This window comes from Falco punctatus (genome assembly GCF_963210335.1).
Source record: "Falco punctatus genome assembly, chromosome: 5".
NCBI lineage: Eukaryota > Metazoa > Chordata > Aves > Falconiformes > Falconidae > Falco > Falco punctatus.
Window position 1 is genome coordinate 27,208,198 of NC_137584.1, and position 12,777 is coordinate 27,220,974.

Consider the following 12,777-nt stretch of genomic DNA (forward strand, 5'->3'; position numbering starts at 1 on the left):
ATACGAAATAAGCTGGCAACTAAGCCTCAGGAAGTAATTTACAGCAGGGCTAACAAACTCTTTCTGCCATCAGCAGTTGCAGTAATTGCAGGTACTTTCATCAGCAGTAGTGTTAAATGTGAATACCATCATCAGCAATGATGGGTAGCAGCAGCAGCAGTAGTTAGGAATACCACCAAGCAGCACCCGGTGCTGCTGGCTCGCTGCCACAGCAGTTTCGTGTAACTGGGATCACACTAATTATGCACATACTAGTTTGGGAACCTTTGACTTGCAGTGCCATCATCAGAACTTAACTCCAGCTTCACAGCTTCAATAAAACAGCTTTTTCTTGTATAGCGGTTAAAAGTTCAAAGTCCAATAAAGAGAGGTAACAGTGTATCTTGTGTAGAGAGTTTCACTCTTTTAATCATTAACAGCTAAACTGACTAAGTATATTCCTCCTAAACATAGCAAATGTTATGTATTTCATACAATGTGCACTTTCTTGCTAGGAAGGATTTTTTGAATTGCTGCTCTTCAGTATCTATAATTTTTTTAAAAAAATATGTTCATTGCACTATAATACAGGAAATCGGCACTTTTACCCTGAATTACAGCAAGGCTAAAAATCTAAGGCAGCAACATACATCAGTCATAGGTCTCTACCTGTCATGTTTGAGGAGGGGAAGGAGTTGATACAGTTAGCAGGGATGGGACCTCAGCCTGACCTGGTGGCTCATGAACATAGCACAGTTCTTCTGGACTGATTCATAAAAGGAACATAAAAGCAAACAAATTAGCCTTGAGTAACCAGATTCCCAAATCTTCTAACTTTCCAGCTGCATGTTCATGCACAATGACATGCAATAAATGCCATGCATTTTTTCTTACTGGATACTTGATGCACTGCAAATTTGTTCTCAATTTTATACAGGAGCTGGGACTGCAAGGCCAGACCTCCAGCCTCCCTAAAGCAGAGACATAAGGACAAAAAGCTTAATTCAGACTGCTGTGTCCCAATGTCAGTCTCTTTTTTTCCCTAGTAGAAGTCTCCTCGCTTGACCAAAAGGTTATGGGAGGTGGGGGGTACATAGAAAACTGCCAAACATATTGGGGAGACATTAGGACTCAATTAAGATAGCACTGGTTCAAATAAAGAGATCAGCCAGCTTCCAGTTCCTCCTTATCTCCTCCAGCAGAATTGTGGACTGGCAGCAGGAGCAAGATGAAGGCTCAGGCTGTGGCAGAGCAGGATTCTTGGTTCAGTCCTTTAGGTTCAGCAGAATGCTGCCCAATATGGCTTTCTCGTTTGGTTCTTTCTGTTACAAGCTGATAAGATACAGAATTTGTTGCCTTCCATTTTTGTTTTTCTCTCTCTCCTTCTTCCGCTACCTTTTCCCCGGTAAAGTCCCTGACAGAGTCTGGAGCACTGAACCCTGGACCTGCTGGGTGTGACTGGTCTTAGACTGTCCCATTTGTCCTCTACTACTACACACATGATCCCTGGAAGGTGTCTGTACAACCTGTTCTGCGAAAGTCTATCATCTCCCTCTATAAGCTGTTCCAGTGTTCTATTGTCCTTTTTCAGAAGCAATTTTTACTAAAATGTAACTCCAATTTGTAGTGCTGAACTTATCCTATTTTTTTGCCCATTAGCTGACATGATTGGCTGACCAATCTTTTGTACATTAGAAAACTGTAAACATGTTCTGCCATAGTTTTCCCCATTACAAATTAAACAAGACCAGTTCAACCTTTCTACAAAGAATACAAAGGTCACATTTTAAATGTCCTAGCGTGTTTGCTTTTCTTTCGGCTTCTTTCAGTTCCCTTACATCACTTTTTAAATGTGGTGCTTTAGCACACTGATGTACTCCAGCAGACAACTGATCAGCACTGAGCAGACAGATAGCTGCCTCCTATGTCCTGCATAAAATATTCTTGTTAATTTGCTCTGAATGACATTTGCCTTTGTTGGTTTTGGAAGGATATCACATTGTCAAGTCAAAAAGTTCAGCTTCTGATCCATCATGATCTCTTCTGCTTTCAGCTTTATCATTGCAGCATATTTCTGCACACAAAAAAAGTCTCTCGCTGTGTGAATTCTCAGCCTTTGCATTGCTTTGCTACTACCGAAAATGGCAATCTGGCATCGGTAGATATAGTCACATTTCATCTCTCCCCTTCAACTGGATCAAATTCAGACAATGAAATAAAAAATAAAAAACAACCAAAGCCTCATTTCCTAATAATCCAAAAATCCCTCAAGTTTTTTTCCCCAATTCTTGTAACAGAAAAAAATTTTGATTAGACTGAAATAATTTATGCACCCAATCCAACATCTTATAGATCTATCTGGCATTGGGCTTGATCAGACTGATGTTGTCATTATAGAAGGACATCATTATAATGAAAAATAGTACTTTAAAGTGGTGTTTCTATTACGAGCCCTTTCCTGTAGTAGTTGATCATAAAACAGAGATGTTCAAGCTCATCTTTATGTCAGGAATTGACAGACTGCAAGATAAAGCTTGAGCCAGGTCTCTCAAATTATTCAGATTTTCACTCTTTACAGTCCAACACTAACATGCAAAAAATGTACACTACCACTGTGCATATGCACAGAAAGCTGCATAGTCACATTTCTAGATATCTCATAGCACATTGAAAAAATTCTGACAACAGGTTTTGCCTTGGACTTTGCTTTTTTGGTAAAAGCGAAACTTTCTAGTAGCGCTTCCCTGTCTCAATGACTCTTGAGCCCTGTTCTTGCCAGGCAAGTCTGAAAGATTTGCAGTCGGCTTTTCAGATCCATGGCCGTGCAGTGGAAGGACGGTTTCGGGGCTGGGGCTCCAAAACAGCCAAGACCCACAGATCTACTGTGCCAACTGCCTGAGGTGAGTAAACCCAGCACTTCCCAGTGTCCAGGACAATTCTTTGGGCGGTGGGACAGGCCTGAGGAAGGCATGATGGCTTCTGTCTTGACACTCCAAAGGGTGAACAGCTTTGACACCATAAGCACAGCAGACCTTTCAAAGTAGAACAGTTTCCCCAATACTATTTAAAGGTAGGCAGCACTGAAGCTCTCAGAAAATACGACAATTTAATCCAGAAAGTGTGATTAGGAAGAAAACAATTTGTTCTGGAAACACCAAGAATCTGAAAAGATCGAGTCAGTCTTGGCTTCATGAATGGTCTGAGGACAATTTTCAGTCAGAACTATGAATATTTTTTACTCCTCTTTGAAATCAGAAATATTACAGCAAATCAGATTGCCCGTATGACTCCAACCATTAGAAAAGTGAGAGGAATTCAGGGAAGAGCAACCAAAAATACACAGGTACAAACCTCTCACCTCTGTGTGTTGATCACTAGAGAATCACACCAACAGGGAACTGGAGATGCTGCAGGGAAAGGAGTCAGAAATCTTTCCAGCAAAGCAATCCCTCATGCACCTACTTGTACCTCAGGTTTGTCCATCCAAAGCTGCTTTTGCTCTGGGGTCCATGCAGGGTTTTCTATTCACTCAGTTCCTTTGGGTTTATTGCTAGTGCTGAAGCTGCTGCTAAAGAGAAAACGAGATTTATTCCTGCAGCAAAGACAGACTAAGTGATGAAAGTTTATTATGTGATTAATAAAGCTAAGAATTTCTTACTCCTTGGCCAAGAAATGAAGAGGGAACATTTATTGAAGAGGAATTACACAGATGGGAGTCCGACTACAGGTAATGAGACTTCTTGCTGTTATTATGTTGCTAAAAATAGAGAAAGGTAGGACAAATATTAGAAAGAAAACTTACAATGGAAGAAAAGGAGAAAAGAGCCATCCCTTGGGATACTGCAAATAAGCACAAGATATTGCAAAAAATCAATCCTGCAGCAGCAAAACTTTTGACTAAAGGACATACCACTGCGGGTATTGTAAGCAGCTCTGAGCATCTGTGCTGTGTTTATTATAACAATGTCTTTATTATTGGGCTGGGGCCTCTTGGAGCTACTGTTTATGACAATGACTCTATGGCACTGAAATGCCACCAAGAAGTCAAATTTACTGGAATATGTTTCTAATACTCTTTTTCTCACAGACCTGGAAATTTCTATGCAGGAAACTCCTTGCTTAGGCTGAGTGACACATCACCCCTCAAAACATCCAGATGAGTCCAGGGTGCTGTGCAGTGGAGAGGAGCAACTCCAACTCTTTGTCCAACTATGATTTCCATGTGTTCCATAATTACTCATTTGCTAAAGGTTCAGCTTCCCATTTGGAAATAAACTAATTTCTGCAGATGCCAGACTTCTGGCCAACCATCTGATACTTGTATCCTGCCATACGGTTACCCATATGTAACCATGTTAATGGCAATAAAAATAAAGATGAAAACAAAAAAAAGTAAAACAGATAGTTGAGCTGTTTGACACGAAGGTAATTCGGTTTCCTCTTCAAAGGCGAATGAAATAGAGTGCCATACACTTCCCATGGAAATCACAGGAAAAGCATAAACAACTGTTCAGCTAAAAAATTGAACCTGTCACAGAGTCTCTAATGACTCATTTTTATGAAAAAACCTTGTAGAGTATTAGCTCCACTTAAACAGGCAGTTTCAAGAACAAAGGAAAACAGAGGAACAAACTCTCCTAATGTATCGCCCCTGAAATCTTCCAGCATCTGGTGCAGTTTGTAAAAGCATCTGAAAAAGGTCACAGTAACTCTCACTCACAGAGACTTTCACCGCTTTCAGCCCCACTACCATGCAAAAGGCACGCTGGGGCATTTCTCCTCACTGTCCCTTCTGTTCCTCCTGAGATCTGCCGGGAAGACAGCAGTGACCTAGGAAATCAGCAGGGCTGTCCATCTGCAGCTATTCACCACTAATGGAAAATGTTGCTACAGAAGGAGTGCAGCCTGATAGATAAGGAGAGTCTGAACCTTGCAATCCAAGCCATGCTCACCCCTGTAACACAGGGACGTGCTGCGAAAAGCTCCGACTTGGTGTCTCAGACCCAGTGATGCTGGCAAAGTGAATGCCCCATCAGCTCAGTGGCTGTAGCCATTGGGGGGAGTGAAAATGATAACCCCCAGGAAACTAACAGGCAACATCCAGTCCAGCAATGAGCTATAAGGTGGGAGCAAGAGCACTTTTTACTCAGGAGTGACTCAGGTCTTGTTTTTTGCTTCTAGAGTGAAACTGTTTCAGTGAAATCCCATATTGTGGAGCACAAGTGTGTCAACTGCAATTCCACATGTAATGAAACTTTGCCTATAGGGTTAGATTTTGCCACCCACTTGGTCACTGTTGGGAATGGTGGCATAAGCCTCCTTTACTCTCTGAGGTTCTTGCATTTCATACAAATCTGTGACATATGAACAAATGGCATCCTTTCAAAAGACTGCCCTCCAATACCCTGACTTCTGTAAAGGTGTGTTGGATTTTCCAGAGTTTGCTACCCATGGCAAGAGAGTTTAGGGTAGCTGAGGAAGGAAGAAGAAAAAGATAATATACACTGATCATTCTGGAAGCAGATAAGCACTAACGCCGTACATTTAAACTGCCTTCGGTAAATAAATTACCAAAAGCAGATTGCCACAAATAAATAATACTACAACTTATAAATAACAGTAAGGAGGAATCATTTCTGTATGCACTACATGGTTGCACTTTCATATTGACTAGACTAGTTTATGAGCTACATGTCAACTGCTTACGATTAGGGCGGCTTCTGTATTTAAGTGGTGTACACTATAAAATTCAAGGGATTTAAAATGCTATCTGTGTTCTGTCTCATGTAAGGGGTGATAGACACCCTTAATTTGTAAGCATTAGCAAAATGAGATGCAGTTGCAGAAAATGTAATTGGATCATCTTTGTATTTTATGTCAGCATGTCTAAGTGCTGTTAAAAGATGCACAATGCATACAATGCAATCTGACAGCAAATAGAGTAGCTGTTGTAGGCATGACAAATAATAGCAGACTTCACTTTTCATTGTCATTTTTTCATAGGCAATATCAAATAAACAAGAAAGCTATAAGACTGCCTAAAAACTTAACGGTTTTAAAACCTTTCTTACATCATGTCCATAATCACAGTTCGATTTGGAAAACATGGAAGGCTGTCTCTGTTTACAACTAGAGAAACTATTTTAATCAAAATTTCCTCTTCACTTATTATTACCTGGAAACTTTGAAACATATATCATGAAATGATGTGAAAGACTCAATTAGAGTATGTTATATTTTTGAACTCAATATTAGTCTGTCAATAACACAAGATAATCATTACCTGAGTTGCTATCTGCATTTTTAAGGAGCTCATTAGTGTCATCGCTAGATGCAGCTGTATAATTTGAAGATTACTTCAGTCTTTCTTCTGGCAACAGCATGAGCTGTCCTATCTTCACTCACATGGTCTCCTTGCTTCAAAATAATTGACTTGAGGCAAATCAATCCTGGGAGCATCTTCTCAGGATCAAGCTTCCAGCTTAGCTGTAGCTTCCAGCTTAGCTGTTCAAGAACAGACCGTCAAAAATGATGAATCTTGTGTCATGATCTGTGCAGGTGAGAAATCCTTCAAGCTCCAAGGATGAGACTGCTTTAAGAAAAGGTGAAGAGCTGCTACTGACTGTGGAGCAAAACAGCCAGCTTCCCAGACCGCTCTCTCCTCTCTTAGTACCTAGTACCTTCAGCATCAAGAAAAAATGAAGGTGTTTTAAGTACATTGCCACTTCTCACTGCATATGAGGACACACACAAGTATATGAGTGGACAGCCCTGAAAGAGATGATGCTGGCAATAGTTGCATTAAGAAGTTAGGAAGTGTCTCCAAGGAAACCTCTTTTTTTACTAGAATTCTGTTCTGGCAGACCCCTTCAAGTTTGCCACTTGAAGTAGGTTTATTTGATTTTTATATTTACTTTGTGTTTAATTAATACTTTAAAAAAAAAAAAACACCAAACCCAACAACCCCCCCCCCAAAAAAAAAAAAAAAACAACAAAAAACCCCAAACAATTCTGTGGATTTCTTTTTTTCTTCTTCTTTTTTTTTTTTCTCATCAAACAGGTGCAAAACCCACATAAAACAGGGTTTGAGTGTGGTTTTTGGGTTCCCCTTTCATTGCATTACAGTATCTCATTCCTCTAAACCATGAAGTAAACTAAAGTCATGCCTTTGTAGATAATAAGGGCTGGAATGCAGAAAAAGCATATGAGAAACAGGGATGAGTTGAAAAGAGCACAAAGAGCAACAGACCAACCGAAGCTTCTTTTGTTAATTTAGCACCTACTTTTTTAATCAAGGTAGGTCTCCCTCAAAGTGCCCAACACAACTGAAGTCCTAAATTTTCAGCTGATCCATGAATGCAAGTGTGTGATTAAGACCTAGAAAAGACATTTATGCTAATGAAAGTTTGGTGGAAATACCTGCAAAACCATTCTTCCTCTGTGTTGGTCAAAGACATACAGATGCTATTTGCTGTAATGCACACACAGCCAAACATTCCCCCTGTTTCAATGTAGTCAGATGCAGCCTCACAGCAGAAGATACCTGTGCAGAATGCTGACTGTACAGCAATGACTAAAATATATTTTATAAAAATCTAAAAAATGTGCTCAATGTATTGTATTTAATTTATGAGCCTGATGAGTTATAATAGCACTCAAAGCAGTTTGTGAGCATACTTCCCTTTTGAGAAGGTACCTGCAAATTCCACTAATTAAAACACTTCTTCTACCACAGTTTTACAAGATCTTGAATGAGAAACAGAAAAGCAAGCAGGTAAGGAAAAAATAAAAAACACTTTGTCAGTATACTTTTCAAGTGCATGATGCTTATAACTAGGAAATTTAATTTCTGGTTTAAAGCAGCACTTGAGCCTTGCAGAACTGAGGCAGTGGTTATAAACTGTCTGGTGGAAGGCAGTTCCCAGAACATCAGGCAGCTGCTTTTTATTTCAGATGTCACCAAAATACAGACCTTTTTCATTCTGCTGATAAGTAACTAAACATTTATATATAAAGAACTTACAGCATGAATTTCAATCACCCAACGTAGTATTTACAGCTAGAGTATACAATCCTTCAGTTCAGCTTACTTAAAGCTGCCTATAAGAATTCATTACATTCTGTACATTAACGTCCTTCTGCCTCTTATGACTCAGATGCTGTCTCTGATGACTGTTGGGTTTGTATCTTTTCTCTTATGATCAATTTATTTTCCTCTGCCTGCAATACGTACTTACTGCAGGGAATGACTCTGCCCCAACCAAAAAGTAGAAATTCAGCATGGATTTAAACAGTCTTTATTAAAAAGAAGTAAGAAATGTGGGCCTGAATTACCATTTATTTCATTTTTGTTAAACCACAGAAAGGCAGAGAAGGATGCTGCACAGGTCTCCAAAATGGGTTAAAATGAAGTCAAGAATTTTTCTGTGGATAAACATACTCAAAATCAGGTAAGAGCAGGAGCTGGAATTCACTTTCCTTGCAAAGATCTGAAACTTAGAAGCAAGTTTCTTTCTAAAATAGAATTTTAAAAAATGTTGACATTTCTCATTGAATGAGAATTTGAAATCTTTAGTGGAAAAAAAACAGGAACTGTATTTCTTTTCTTCCTTTTCAACAGGTGTTCTCCGGAGTCTGGCAACCTACCAAACAGAGGTATTTTCTGTGGAAAAAAGCAGAGAAGTTCCCTGGAAGACAGGAAAGCTTAGACACAGGGTAACACTCCAACAGGCTTCCTCTGCAAGCACTGAATGTGCCAGGACTTTGTGTTTAGGGGTAAGAGACAATGCCCAGAGGGCACTGGTCTATATTATCACAGTTGCGTAACAACCAAGCTGGCTTTCTTTTCAGGTCCTGAAAAGCTCTGAAATTATGTAAACCGGGCTTGAAACGAGAATTACAGCTTCATTACAAGAGGAGACTAAGGATGACCCAGCTCTTGGCAGACAAGGTATTCTATTTGATCAGCAAGTTGTTTTTAAACTGATTTCTAGAATATTTCCATTGGTTATTCCTTTTCTTTATTGCAGCACCATTTCCAAAATCTCTGTTTAACAGTGAGACTTTAAGGCTTCTCTTGAAATGACCAAGTGAAACTGTGAAATTGTGCAAAAAACCTGTCCAAAATTTGAGTCACTTCATAAAAATTCTGAAATTGTTTGAGCCAATGTGTAAAATGAATGACAAAAATATAAATAATTTTACAAAATTATTTCATATACTCTTGCCAACAGCAGTGGCTTTCTTAATGCATTAATTAAATAAACACAAAATTAGATCCATGTAAAAATGTATATAGAAATTAATTCTGTTAATAAATCATCAGAAAAGAATAAATAAACCTGGATATCACATGTACTACATTCACTGGAAAGTCTTTTCTGAGAATTATGCAAGCCTCAAAGAAAAGCATAATTTTGAGGAAAAAAATAAGTGAGGAAGACATTATGCTGGACAGACCCTGGGATAGAAGAGTACCACAGAAAGAGAGAAAAAAACAGAATAACTCTGCAAAAAGTTCAGCTCCATTGACTTGTCCATGAAAATGAGAGTGCTTGTTCCTTACTCCTAAATACTGGCAGAAAAGCCCAAATACGACAAACTGATCACATTACCTGTGCATTAAGGGATCAGGCAGTAAGTGGCAAGGAGCAGAAAACACTGCAGATAAGGAAAACACAGTGCCAAGAAACATGCAATATCCCACCCAGCAATCACATTCAGATGCATCCAGATGTTAACACAGTTTGAAACTAAACTAATGCATTTATTTTTGCATTGACTTTTCTCCTGATGTTTTCCAAAACCCTCCCAGGCACAGGAATGGCTTGGGGAAGGGGAGCTCAGCTGCCTAGGGGTGGAGGAGCTGGAAGCCACGAAGCAGCCTTTCCCATCAGCTCTCTGCTCCCTTGGGAGTTCTGGGACCAAATTCCTTATTGTCCCCTTTTGGATGTATCCCACATCTCCTCCAACCAAGGATCTGAGAAAAACTCTGGCCAGTTACACCTACTAGCATGTCTGATCCAGTAATGGGTTTTGCAGGGAACAGTATAAAATCTTTCTTTTCCTTGCTCTGCCTTTACATACAAAAATGTTCACATCACTGTTAGCATTTTTTTTACTGACCAACAACAGAGAAGGAAAAAAACAATTAAAGAGACAAGGTAATGCAACTTACCATTTCTTTATAAATTTTTATTAGAAATCCTCTACTCAAGGTAATTGGATCACTTCTCTTACCCACAGAGCTAAGACAAAGAAATGATGAGGAAATATAAAAATATGTCTGTGACAGAGTGTAGAAAATGAATGGAAAGATTTGGAGGTACTCTGGAGAGGGAAAGTAAAGATAGATTTCGTTATTTTTACAGTTTAGAGCTGTTAATGTTTCATAATGTTTCGAAATAAGGCGGAATTCATGTCTGTGTTGGTTTGAAAATGCTGAGAAGGGAGGCTTTCAAACTTATTATTAATAATACCTTCTTGAGCTCTTTCTTACAGCCAATTTATGGGCTTTAAAAGTCCACTGTACGTTTAGAGCTTTAGAACTTTTTCTTTCTGGATCACCCAGACTGACACAAGTATCCTGAGGTTCAACACAACCCAGGCTGCACTGCTGCAGAGCCTTTACAGCCAAATAAAAGAGTCTGGAGCTCAGTGACGGGGCTGGAATGGATCCCAAATGAAAAACAAACTGGAGGAACTGAGAGAACCATGAAACTGCCTAAGTGTATACATTAGATTATGTGAAACGCTAACATCTCTTTTGGCCAGTAACTTGACAGCTTTAAGTCTGATACTTAAGCCTGATGTTTTTATTGTTTGGATATGAAAAATATTCATTGAGATGGATGGCTGCAGGGTTGGGGTTTTTTCCTTCTCGAAACAGACTTCCATTGCAAGTCATTTGGCTGATTCTCAAGGACAAGGTAAAAATGAGGGATCCCAACCAACTGCTAGCTCCTGATTTCATTACAAATGAAATGGATTCTGTGCTTTGTGGGATCAAACCTTCCTGGAATTAAGGACAACCAAAAGCAAATATATTCAGACTTTCAGGTGTTCAAAATAGCCATCTGGATTCAAATGTAGTAGTTCCACCTATTTCTGATTAACTCTAAACCTTGCAATAGCTGGAAAATTCAATGGTCTGATAGACACATGCCTTCTATGTCCACAGCATTGCTTATGTTTCCACATTATTTGAAATTAGGCTTAGCACTATAGGGCTAAGGTAGAATTGTACTGATATGCAGAGGAACAAGGCATTCCTAAGTAAAATATAAACAAAATGGATTGAGGTCAGTGGTCCAAAATGGTTTGTCTCAGACCCTGGGTATTCTACTCAAACAATCAGATGGTTTTGATAGGTAAAGAAAGTGTAACACTGTCTGGTGATGGTATGAAAAAAGACCTTGAGGTTTCTCTTTCACTCCATAAACAAACATAAAATTACAGAGACTTATGATTTTTAGGGAAATTAAGGCACTGGTTTCCCATAGACCTCACGAAGTATAAAATCAGTGCCTTTGATGTCATTGAGAGTGGAGGTTATGCAGGAAACAACTAGTTCCTCTGCCTCTTCATGAAAGGGGGTGGATGACCGTCGGAAGGAAGAGTTGTTGTAGATGGCAATGAGGACAGCTTTGGTTAACCATTCTGACTGGAAAGCGTAGTTTAAAAAATCCATTTTTAAGTTCTTACATGTTATCTTGTTTGGATACCCTATGTAAAATAAATTTTGTTTAAGCAATGAAACATAATTAGGGTTAAAAGAGATGTAGAGTATGCTTTTGCATTAGAAGCAACAACTTCCTTATCACACCATCTGCTTACTGTTATTTTTCTAGAGCAATTGAAAATGGCCAGAGAACTGAAGTCATTAGAATTTTATGCTACTGTCTGAACACATAGATAGCTTAATAATCAATAAAATGTTAATTAACGTCCAGGTTTAGACATGCTGAGCAGGCAAAGTTCCCGCTAACTTCAGTAGGCACTGCAGTTCCCAACATCTCTGAAAACACAGAAGAAATTGGTTAGGTAACTAAATACATCCTAGCTAAATAGGTCAGCATGTTTTAAAATTTTGCCCAATTACTGTACATATACTGTTAGCTAGAAACCATATGTCTGGATAAAATTTGTATGCAAAAAACTTGGATTAAACACATTGAAAGACAGTGGATAAAGTGACAAAAGTTCCTAGAGAATGAAAAAACAATAGCAAAGCAAGTGATGCACAAAGGGAAAATAGAAGCTGACATGTTCCAACAATCTTACCTAGAATATGTTCTGCCCATCTCTATGTATGGACTATCTGGGCAAAAGGTGGCCCTTTCATTCCTCAAAAGTATAACCATAGTGTCTGTGTGATATATGCATCTATCTTGAATCACAGTGACAGTAAACCGATAGCTGTGAGGTTTATAATGTAAAAATCTGGAACTAGTACAAGATAGAGCTGTATACCCAGCCGTTAACTCTGTTAGATACTGATTCCTTCTCAAAGCCTGTTGGGGCTTTTCTAAGATATAACCTTACCAGTAAAGTATGCTATAATGTGATTTGGCCTTTCTCCAGCCTGAAACAAAGAAGCCATAGTTTTGCTTAGGTCTATAGGTTAATCTGACTTCATTTTGCTCCACAAAATTAATTCTGAAAACATAAGAAATGAATTTTCCTGATCAGTTGTGCAAATATGATTAATAAAAGACATACTATTAAAAAAAAAAAAAAAAAAAAAAACCAACCAAACATCACCAGGCCTTAAATATCTCTCCTAGTAGCCTGGAGACA